Below are 12,862 nucleotides of genomic sequence, written 5' to 3'. Positions count from 1 at the left end.
AGAACAGAAAGCCTTCCAGAATCTGGAAACAAACTGCGTGCCCCTATCAGAGACTTTGTCTGAAGGAATACCATGCAATTTGACAATGTGATCAATAAATGCCTGCGCCAGCGTCTTAGCATTGGGCAAGCCAGGAAAAGGGATGAAATGCACCATTTTGCTAAAACGGTCCACCACCACCAGAATCACAGTCTTCCCCGAGGAACGAGGCAGGTCCGTTATGAAGTCCATGGACAGATGTGTCCAAGGACGGGAAGGAATGGGTAAGGGAAGGAGAGGACCTGATGGCCGTGAATGAGGGACTTTGGCACGAGCGCAGGTCTCGCAGGCTGCCACAAAACCCTCAACCGACTTACGAAGCGCAGGCCACCAGAATCTCTGAGCGATGAGATCCCCTGTGGCTCTTGCCCCCGGGTGCCCAGCAAGGACCGTATCGTGGTGTTCCTTAAAAATCTTGTGTCTTAAAGCGAGAGGCACAAACAACCTCCCAGGAGGACAAAGATCAGGAGCCTCTGACTGGGCTACCTGCACCTCTGCCTCCAATTCAGGATAAAGAGCAGAGACCACCACACCTTCAGCCAAAATGGGACCCGGGTCTTCAAAATTCCCACCTCCCGGAAAACAGCGTGACAGGGCATCTGCCTTCACATTCTTAACCCCAGGGCGGAACGTGACAACAAAATTAAACCTTGAAAAGAACAAAGACCATCTGGCCTGTCTCGGGTTCAGACGCTTGGCTGACTCCAAGTAGGCTAGATTTTTATGGTCAGTAAACACGTTAATAGGGTGTCTGGCTCCCTCTAACCAATGGCGCCATTCCTCAAAAGCCAACTTGATGGCCAACAACTCCCTATCTCCCACATTGTAATTTCTCTCTGCGGAGGAGAGTTTCTTCGAGAAAAAGGCACACGGTCGCCATTTGGCAGGAGAGGAACCCTGAGACAATACCGCACCCACACCCACCTCAGAAGCATCAACCTCAACTATGAAGGGTAGAGAAATATCAGGTTGTACCTAGATGGGAGCGGAAGCAAAACTGTCCTTGATATTAGAAAAGGCCTTACGCGCCTCTACCGACCAGGAAGAAAAATCTACCCCCTTTCTGGTCATATCAGTGAGTGGTTTAACAACAGAGGAATAATTCAAAATAAACTTCCTGTAATAATTGGCAAAGCCCAAAAAATGCATCAGCGCCTTCTGATTCTCAGGAAGCTCCCACTCAAGCACAGCGCGGACCTTCTCGGGGTCCATGCGAAAACCAGAAGCGGAGAGAAGAAACCCCAGAAATTGAATTTCTGGAACCGCAAACACACATTTTTCCAGTTTCGCGTACAATTTATTCTCCCGCAGGATGAGCAAGACCTGACGTAAGTGTTCCTTATGAGTTTTGAAATAGGGAGAAAAAATCTAAATGTCATCCAAATACACTAATACAAATTTCCCCATTAAATGATAAAAAATGCTGTTCACAAAATGCTGAAAAACGGCTGGAGCATTCATCAAACCAAAAGGCATAACCAAATTCTCAAAATGGCCCTCAGGGGTATTGAAGGCCGTCTTCCATTCGTCTCCTTCTCTGACCCTGACCAGGTTGTATGCCCCTCTTAGATCTAATTTGGAAAAGACTTTAGCCCCAACAATCTGGTTAAACAGGTCCGGGATCAGAGGAAGCGGATAAGGGTCACGAATTGTGATACTGTTCAGCTCCCTGAAATCCAGACAAGATCTTGAAGAACCATCTTTTTTCTTAACAAAGAAAAAAACAGCGCCAACAGGTGACTTTGAGGGTCGTATGTGTCCTTTTCTCAGACTCTTAGAGATATAAGCACGCATAGCGACCCTTTCAGGTTGGTAGAGATTGTATAAACGAGATTTAGGCAGCTTGGCGCCTGGGATGAGATTATTAGGGCAATCGTACTCCCTGTGCGGGGGCAAATCCTGAACTCCACTCTCAGAGAAGACATCCGAAAATTCAGAGAGAAAGGATGGTACAGTCTTAGTAGAAACCTCAGAAACAGATGTCATGAGACAATTCTCTCTGCAAAAGTCACTCCAACCATTTATTTGCCTCGCTTGCCAATCAATGGTGGGGTTATGTTTAGTGAGCCAGGGTAGCCCCAACACTAGAGGAGTAGGCAACCCGTTAAGGACGAAACATGACACATCCTCAACATGAGCATCACTCACAATTAAACGGATATTGTGAACTATGCCCTTTAATAATTTCTGAGAAAGTGGAGCGGAATCAATAGCAAAAACAGGAATATCCTTTCCCAAAGCGCACACCTGGAAACCATGAGTTATCACAAATTGATTATCAATGAGATTGACAGCTGCTCCACTATCTACAAAAATCTCACAAAAAATGTTCTTGCTCTCTAGCGCCACCCTGGCAGGCAGGACAAAACAGGAACTACAAGCAAACGAAAAACCTTCAATTTCTGCCTCAACCCTGCCAATGGTAACAGATGGAACATTTTTAAACGATTTTTTCCTTTTTGTTTCTTTATTACTCCCAAAAAACTGCCTGAATCTCCTAGAGAGACAAACATTTGCCAAATGATTTATACCTCCACAACAAAAACAAACCTTCCCATGCGGGCTGAATCTTCTATTGTCAGAGGCAATCAACCCCAGCTGCATGTGCTCCTGCTCAGAAGGGGTTGACAGCGACTGAGACCCCTGCGCACAGAAAGAGACCGCTGCACTGTCCTGGGATTGAGTATGACAGGAAGGAGTGATCTCTCCTCTCTCTCTAAGACGCCTGTCAATACGAACGGCCTGAGACATAGCAGAGTCCAAGGAAGTAGGGCTCTCATGAAAGGCAAATGCATCTTTCAATCCCTCTGAAAGACCATGGCAAAATTGACTTCGGAGTGCAGCATCATTCCAACCAGTATCAGCTGCCCATCTCCGAAATTCTGAGCAGTATATCTCTCAGCGGATTGTTTACCCTGGCATAATAGACGTAGTCTAGACTCAGCCAAAGCAATACGATCCGGATCATCATATATCTGACCCAGGGCTAAAAATAATTCATCCACTGAACGGAGGGGCCGTGCCCCCACTGGCAGCAAAAAGGCCCACGACTGAGCGTTACCCCTGAGCAGCGATATAATGATCCCCACCCTCCGTTCCTCATCACCAGAGGAATGGGGAAAAAGGCGAAAATGGAGTTTGCAAGCCTCTCTAAAACGCACAAAATTCTCACTACCCTCGGAGAACGTATCCGGGAGCGAGATCTTAGGCTCAGAACAAACTCCATGAATGCAAGCTGAACCGGTCACTTGAAACTGAGAGAGTCTTACGGAGATCAGCTACCTCCAATGAAAGACCCTGGAAGCGTTCAGTCAAAAGTGAAACCGGATCCATGCTTGAGACGGTTTTGGCGGTTTATAATGTCACTGAAGTTGTACAGGAAACAAGACAACACAAAATGAATATACGACTCACTGGATCCAAAACTAAGGAACAAAAAGGGAGACCCCTGCATCAGACCTGGCACTCTCCCTGACTGCTCAGCTTATGCGAAAATCCCAATGGTAGATGATCGCATATCCTCGTACCTCGGCTGTATAACACCTGAACACCCTATAATAGTGAGGGGACACGACCACCGGCTCCCTACACTAGATACGGAGGGAGTCAGGGTCACCTGGGATCCAGCAAACAGAAAATCACAAATGAATGCACAACACTTATCTTGTAGAAGACTGGGAAGTAGGATCAGCATGCACACACACTCCAGGAAGAACTATAAACCGCACACTAATGCACTATGGGAGGAATTTAAAGGGATGCAATCAGTACAACTACATGACAGCTGAGAGAGGCTAACGACATGAGGAACTGAAAGCAAAACAAAGGAAGCTCAAGGAGGAGGTTCTGAAAGGCATCTGTCAGAGCTTCTCAGATGTCTGGTGGTGACAGTTGTGTGTGGTGAGGGGCCATGTACCAGTAATACCCAGGTCCCGCAGTTTGCACTGCTGACTGAGTTGTGTGTGGTGAGGGGCCAAGGACTATGATGTCTCAGGGGCCAAAGTATGCACCGACTACAGCATTCAAGTCCAACCACCTGATTGTGCTGGGTTATAAATCCTATCATATTCTTAGGAGGGGTTTAATGCAGCATTTTAGGTTATGTTGTATGCTATCAAAATCTCTAAAAACAACCCTAGAATGTTTGATTGAGACATTTCTATGGTGTCTTCTTGTTTATACAGTACATGTTAAGTATTGTAGATAAAAGGAAATGTTCAGTATACAGAACCATAATCTGTAGCTTTTTAATACCACACAGCACAACACCCTGCACCCTTCAGATTATTTGCCCATGTTCCCCCACAACTCTTAATCCAGCCCTGTCTATGACGAAAACCCTTGAAGAAAATAGAGTCCTCTGAGAAATGGACTCCCACCTCCAACAATGCAGACTCCAGGACAGATCCCTATCACATCACAGACCAGACACCTTATATAGAGACCCCTGACCAGACCACAGGATTACCGAATGTTCTATAATTTTCTACTATTTTTTTATTACTGTTACAGATTTAATAAGCAGATGTAATGTTAAGATAAAGCCACATGCACAGATGACGAAGAGTTGGGATTATTCTCATGTTCTACTGATGGGATTGTCCAGAAGTATATCATCTCAGTATAATCTGGGCATGTGAAGGTAATGGTTGGGACTCGGAGTCATCTCTATGTATTTATCTTCCTTGAAGCAAAATCTGTTATGTAATCAGTAGTTTACAGGAAATGGAATCGGTTTCAACTCAAATCTAGTCATAAGTATACATTCCATACATGTATAATGCTATACTATAAAACTGTTAGGCCACTGGCCATGGTCACAGCTCAATTAACCATACTCTATCTTCTTTGGTGGCCCAAGCCTACCGACCTCCTGTAGCATTTTTGCAGTGGGTCCAGTCACCAGGATCATTTTGCTGGCTTCTCTTGTGCAGGAAATTGCCTGTGCCTGACGGCTAGGCCTCTCAGTCTGTTCTGTAGGGCATGTGGGCCAGTGTGTGTGTGTCCTAACTTTGTCTAGCCAGTGGCTGAACACATCTGGATACCTAAGCTACCTTTCCGAATGTGAAGGTGTCTGATAAATAGATTTGTCTGGCTTGCTGGTCCCTGTGAAGGTGTGCTAATCCTTTTGTCTGCCTATGTACCAATCCCTGTCTGATTCCTGACTTTACCTCTCTGCTGCCTGACCAGACCAAGTGCATGATTACTGTATTGCCCTGACCTGGGACAGTTTACCATCATGTAGAAAATCCGTATTCCCTGACCTCTTCCTGTCCCTGACTATGATTTTACCTGAGCCCTCAGTGCTCTGCATGGTGTCTCTGACCCCCTTGAGTCAGCAGCAAACAACATAGACACCATACAATGGTGCGTTCCCTGCAGCAAAGTCCAGATCCCTGTATGGAAGTTAAAGGGTGTGAATAACCAGAGAAGTCAAATCCGTTGGCTAGCACAGTGGTTCCACAGCCACTGCCATAGCAAAAATAACTAAAATGGGGTCAGCTTGCAGCTGGATATTTCTAAGGAACAAGTGCTTCATAGGGAGATATTTGTTCTATATCGTAACATTGGGTGGACTACAGAATATAACATGTATAATAAGTTATACTATGAATATTTATTATAAGTTGTCATAAATACCATGTGGGGGTACATACATGAAATAACTATTATAGAGTTATATGTGCTGTCTATCTGTTGTATAAGGTGTGATTTCTGCTGAAGAGAAGGTTCCTTCACCAAATGGCTAACTGCTTTGAAGCCTCCATTCTATCCCACCAGGATGGGCCTCTGCCAGATACAGAGGTGCAAATAGACAGTTCTCCTCACCTTCCCGTCATATCTAACACCTCTGGCTGCCACGTACAAACTTCATAAAAAGCATCTGCTCCCTCTTGCTAAACTGGATACTTCAGGAAGGGGATTCATTTTGGCGGGAGATTTGAAAAGTTTCAAAAAGATTTCAATATTCAATGCTCCCCACTCCCCTCATTAATTCCCCTCAATGGAAGAACTGGGATTTGGATAGTCAATGACTGGGCCGACCGGAAACTGGAAACCAATCCTGGTTCTATAAAAATGTTCCATGACATATTTTATTAGTTACACCGTGTGGGAGTCACAGCTGAGCTTATATGTATCCATTTCCTCCCCTTCTCCTGGGGCAGTAAGTTCTTATTACTGTACTGTATTTTTTCCCATTTATTTTACTCTTACTGTTGTGTACGTTATTTTTACTTTGTCTCATTTTATATCTGTTTTCGTAAACACTGCACTATTTTTTTAAATATTCCCTTTATAAGTCTGCCTTGTTGCTCTAAAGAATCCATAGCCTGAACTTGTGATTGTGAGATTGTTTGTGAGCAGAATGTGTATACATGGATTTTTTAGCGTTTCTGACTTACGTCAAAGTTGGTGGTGGCAGCTGGTCTTTGGGGTTTTGGATCTGTGCATTTTTGGGGTCTGTGTCCTACTTCACCCAAGAGAGACTTCAAATTTTAAGTACTACTGCTTTCTTCAAAGTCACAACTACCATTCCCATCCTCTACACACTCCCCAGTAACTCACTGCATAGGGATCTAAAGTAGATTTTACTTTCAAGCCCACTGTGATGATTCTGGACACCCAGCTATCCACAGATAGTCCTTAGTAACAATATGGCTCTATGGGTGCAAACTTAAGACAACAAGGTAAAAACAGAGCAGTGAAGTGGAACTGAGCAAGCTATCTCAATGACTGCTGAATAATTAGGGATGACACAGATCCTTACCTACCCTCTGGGCTGTTCCTCTGTAATGATATTTATAGTGGAGCACACCCATTAATTAGAAGGTGTCAGATCACAGGATATCTACAAGTGGTGAACCCATCTGTCTTATTCACCTGAGGCATTGACAAATAATCTTCTTAGACATGTGCCACTCCTTAAAGGGGTATTTCAGCTTAACAAACTTTGGTTCTCTCCACTGGACCTGAAGCCTACTCACCTCAGTTTCAGCTCCTTCGCTCCATAGCTACATTTCCTGTGCTCCAGTCTCCGCTAAACTTCCAGGACAGGCTAGGATCATGTCTGTCTCTGTAGCTATCACTGACCGCAATGGCGAAATGTTCCTCAAGCTGCACGTGATCCAGTGACGTGCCACTTGTGGGACACGTCACCTCTCTGGTCAATCATTGTCACTGGGGCAGAGGTGACCACCGTCCATTCTGGAAGTTTACAAGTGAGGACCAGAGCTCGGCATACTGAGTTGGGGCCTGAACAAACCATAACCGTGCAGCAAGTAAACATGCTTCTCTTCAAAGGTCTGGCAGGAAGACAAAATATTTGCTAAAAAGCTAGAGGATCCCTTTAAATTGCAGTCCCCAATGCACGGAACGGCCGCACAATGGCTGTGCGCATGAGGCCTAAAGGTGAAATCATCTCTCCAGCACTATATTCAACTCCAACAAGTGACAGACGTAGAAGCTGTGATGGCGCACAGGGTGGTGGACTTAAAAGGTGCAAATGTTATAAAAGAAGATAAAGCAACACTAGTCACCACTGCAGTTTCCAGCTGCCAGCAATCTGGCATGTGATTGCTGCAGCCAATCAGTGGCCTCAGCCTTATGTTGACTCTACTATTGGAACTCAGGCAGCAGTGATCACTGGCAGCCTGTAAACAAGAACCGGTGGGGGAGTGAAACAATGAGTTGTTATTTTTAATATTATTTTTGCTTGTTTGTTTTTCAATGATAGGACAACAAGGAAGGTTATTGACTAACAAATGATCACTTTCTCCTACAGATCTAGTTAATGCCACAGCATATAGCGAGGGCATTTTTGACTGCAGATACTGTTGGCAGCTCATGTGTTAAATCTCTCATGTCTTCTGCCGGCATTGTGGTTTCTCCTGAAGAGGGGGGGTGTTTCCTTTAGCACTGTGCCTGCCTGTTTGAGTATTTGGTTCACTCCCTTACTCCCCCCTGCTTTTTCTCAGGTTCAGATCAGATGGTCTCTCCTTTTCCTCCCCCTAGAGTTAATAAATAGGAGGGCTTATCACATCTCTGTCTCTTTTCACCGGCACCTTCAACAGGAATTTTCCCGCCCCTTTTATTTTTTTCTCTATGATGGTTTTTCTTACATTTCTTTCTGTTACAGTTGTCATGGTTTAAGTCACAGCTGGAGGTCGGTGGAAATAAATTACTAAGACCGGAGGAGTAGGCGGACTTGTCCACTGTGGTTTTCGTGGGGCATATCGCTTCTCATACTCCTGGAAGTGATTTCTGGTGATAAGAGTTTGGTGTTTTTGGTGAAGAAAATGGTTAAAAAAGATAAATAAAGCTGTGACCGATCCTCACTCCACAAAACATGTGCCTCTGTCGTTATTTGGTTTAGGCGGGGAAGACATGTTAAGCGGTTGGGTTTTAGTTATCTGCAGTCAGGCTGGTACTTGGAGGGTTCATTTTCATATCCATGCAGTTCCAAGCTGCAGCAGATATCTTGGACCATTTTTCTGTACCTACCTACTCAAACAATATGCGTTATCCTGAGCAGGTGAGTGTTGAGATAATCATTCACACTTAAGGCCATTTTTCACAGGCGGACGATCGGTGGAACGTCAGCTCACCTTGTGCAAAGATGCCCAGTGAATGTTGTGCTGCCGATAAACAATGTACTATAAGTATCGACCGGCTCTATAAAAATATCACATGACCTAACCCCTCAGATGAATACCGTAAAAAATAAAAAATAAAAACTGTGCTAAATAAACCATTTTTTGTCACTTTACATCACAAAAAGTGTAGTAGCAAGCGATAAAAATGTCATATGCACCCCAAAATGGTGCCAATCAAACCATCATCTCATCCCGCAAAAAAAGAGACCCTACATAAGATAATCGCCCAAAAACTGAAAAAAAATATGGCTCTCAGACTATGGAGACACTAAAACATGATTTTCTTTTGCTTAAAAAAAAAGAAATCATTGTGTAAAACTTACATAAATAAAAAAAAAGTATACATATTAGGTATCGCCGCGTCCATATTGACCGGCTCTATAAATATATCACATGACATAACCCCTCAGATGAACACCGTAAAAAAATTTAAATAAAAACTGTGCTAAATAAACCATTTTTTGTCACCTTACATTACAAAAAGTGTAATAGCAAGCGATCAAAAAGTCATACGCACCCCAAAATAGTGCCAATAAAACCGTCATCTCATCAAGCAAAAATCATACCCTACCCAAGGTAATCGCCCAAAAACTTAAAAAATTATGGCTCTCAGACTATGGAAACACTAAAACATGATTTTTTTTTTGCTTCAAAAATAAAATCATTGTGTAAAACTTACATAAATAAACCTGGTCAACCTGGTCTATAAAAATATCACATGATCTAACCTGTCAGATGAATGTTGTAAATAACAAAAAATAAAAACGGTGCCAAAACAGCTATTTCTTGCTATCTTGCCTCACAAAAAGTGTAATACAGAGCAACCAAAAATCATATGTACACTAAACTAGTACCAACAATACTGCCACCCTATCCCTTAGTTTCTAAAATGGGGTCACTTTTTGGTGGTTTCTACTCTAGGGGTGCATCAGGGGGGTTTCAAATGGGACATGGTGTCAAAAAAAACAGTCCAGCAAACTCTGCCTTCCAAAAACCGTATGGCATTCCTTTCCTTCTGCGCCCTGCCGTATGCCCGAACAGCAGTTTACGACCACATATGGGGTGTTTCTGTAAACTACAGAATCAGGGCCATAAATATTGAGTTTTGATTGGCTGTTAATCCTTACTTTGTTACTGGAAAAAATTGATAAAAATTGAAAATTTGCCCAAAAATTTTAATTCTGAAATTCCAGCTCCATTTGCCAATAACTCTTATGAAACACCTAAAGGGTTAATAACATTTGTAAAATCAGTTTTAAATATCTTGAGGGATGTAGTTTCTTAAAGGGATTCTGTCACCAGGTTTACCCCCTCCAGATAAAAATATGGTTATGTTCAGGGAGCTTTAACCATTCCTAATGTGGTCTTATAAATGTAATCTGTAGGCTAATTTTGCTAAAAATACGCTATTACTAACCTGCCATTCATAAAAATAAGGTGCCCAAGGGGATGTAAATGGCTCCAAGCTGCCGCCCGCACCTGCTGCCATTCGTGCCCAGCGCCGCCTCATAATCTTCTGTGACGCCTCCTGCTCTCCCTCCCCCCTCCTCCTGCTCTCCATCCCTCCCCCCTCCTCCTGCTGTAAGATTGCTGTGACGTCTCCTGCTCTCCCTCCCTCCCCCCTCCTCCTGCTCTCCCTCCCTCCCCCCTCCTCCTGCTGTAAGATTGCTGTGACGTCTCCTGCTCTCCCTCCCTCCACCCTCCTCCTGCTGTGACGTCTCCTGCTCTCCCTCCCTCCCCCTCCTCCTGCTGTGACGTCTCCTGCTCTCCCTCCCTCCCCCCACCTCCTGCTGCGACGTCTCCTGCTCTCCCTCCCTCCCTCCCCCTCCTCCTGCTGTAACATCGCAATGTTACAGCAGGAGGAGGGGGGAGGGAGGGAGAGTGGGAGGCGTCACAGCAATCTTACAGCAGGAGACGTCACAGCAGGCTGCAATATCTTTGATTTTAGGAGTAGTGTTGATTGCAAATTTTCATAATGCAAATTTTTGTAATATTATAACTTGCCATATTGCTATATATTGTTGCTTTAGAATATTATGAATATTCTAAAAAACAAATATATAGCAATATAGCGAATATAAAAAAAAATGAATATAGAGCAATTTAGCTAATATAGTGCTATAATCTTTGTCTAATAGTTCAAAAAAAATTTCAGCTAAATTGTTCTACATTCATTTTTTTTGAATATTCGCTATATTGCTATATATTCTTGTTTTAGAATATTATGAAAAAAAAATAATAATAATATGTTTTTGTTTTTTTAGCTGTACAGTTGTTCCACTTTGGCATACTTCTCCCCGACAAGCGTCCCCGTCACCATGGGAACACCTGGAGGTTAGAATATACCATCGGATCTGAGTTTTCACGATCTCTTTGATTCTCATTACGAAAATTTGCATTACGAAAATCATGTGTACTGATAAAAAAAAATAGAATATTCAAAATTACGAATATATATCATTATATTCTAAATGTTCGCGAATTCTCGAAGTGCTGATATTCGCAATAAAAAATCGCAATTTGAATATTCGTGATCAACACTAGTGGTGGTGTTGCTGGCAGATCCTCTGTTTGCAGGGTGGCAGGTGGCCTGTCACTCCAGAGGTGGATGAAGAGGCAGAGACTGCAGCAGAAGAGGAAGGAGGAGGAGCCAGAGACCTCTCTTGGTTTTTGAGGTGTCTACTCCACTGCAGCTCATGCTTTGCACTTAGATGCCTGGTCATGCAGGTTCTGCTCAGGTTGAGAACGTTTATGCCTCGCTTTAGGCTCTGATTGCACAGCGTGCAAACCTCTTGTGTCTTGTCGTCAGCACATTGTCTGAAGAACTTCCACGCCAGGGAACTCCTTGGAGCTGGCTTTGGTGTGCTCGGTCCCTTTCTGCGGTGGGCAGTAGCAGGCATACTGTCTAGGGGACGGCCGCTCCGCTTTTGCACCCTGCTCCCTTATCTGCTGTGCCCCAGATGTAGGGTATTGCCAAAAATCTTGATTTTTTTAAACCCAGATTATTATTGCAGAATTTCAAGTTTACTATTTGACTGTCACAAATGCACGTATGCGGTGCTGGTGCACAGAACTTGCATAAAATGGCTGTCGCCGCCCACCTACCTAACAGACGAATAAAAGTTATTTTTCTGTGTCACTGGGCTCAGGGCAGAGTAAAAATATTGTGCACTGCACCAACAAATCAAAATCTACGTAGATCGCTGAGTTAACAAGCACTTCTGATTAAAGATTCTTTCCAATTCTGTCCCTCACAGCAGCAGCATCCTCTCCCTACACTGATCAGAGCAGAGTGACGTGCAGCGCTACATGACTCCAGCTTATATAGAGGCTGGGTCACATGCTGCACTGGCCAATCACAGCCATGCTATTAGTAGGCATGGCTGTGATGGCTTCTAAGGGCACACGAGTTAAACACTTGTTTATTGGCTGCTCTTCAGCCTCTCAAAAAGCGCCATTAAATCGCCGAATACTGAACCCGAAAAATACTAAAGTTCGGTATGAACTTGGGCTTTTTTGACACAATAAAAGCACAGAGAGCTATGGGGACTGGGTATTGCGGATCTGCTAGCGGTGATCTAGCAACCCATGTCCTCAGCTCTATACACAAAATACAGGGGACAGTTTCCCTTTAAGTCTGTGTGGTTCTGTGTTTTTAGTGTTTTTAATTTGTAAATACACTTAAATATTTTTTGCCAATGAGTCACCGCCTCACCATTTTTTATTAACTTTATTTTTTATTTTATATTTCATTTTATGTTATTAACGGGATTTAGTAATATTGTGAGGAGGAGGTTTTGACTAAAAAGATAAAATTTGAGGTTAATGTTTTTATAATGGGGTAGTTTAAATGCTTGTATTTGTTTTGGTACTTCACTATCTTTGAGCACCTTTTTGGTATCCACAGAAAAATTGACCCGGGCACTGGGAGCTTGCTGTGGACCACCGATGTTTGCCAATATCCAAATCTGGTTGCTGATATAATCTAGTGAAGGATATCTTCTGCAAAATTGAGAGCAGCGCGGTCCTGTATTGGAATTCTTACAATCCCTTGTATGCTGTATGGCTCATATATGCACAATCCACGTTTCTATGTCGGGTTTTCTACCTTGCTGTTTTTCCTTCATGTCTTGCTTCTTTTTGTACTTAAACCTACTGTTTCTTTTATA

This window comes from Bufo gargarizans, chromosome 5 (assembly GCF_014858855.1).
Source record: "Bufo gargarizans isolate SCDJY-AF-19 chromosome 5, ASM1485885v1, whole genome shotgun sequence".
NCBI classification, from domain to species: Eukaryota; Metazoa; Chordata; class Amphibia; order Anura; family Bufonidae; genus Bufo; species Bufo gargarizans.
This window is presented reverse-complemented; position numbering follows the sequence as displayed.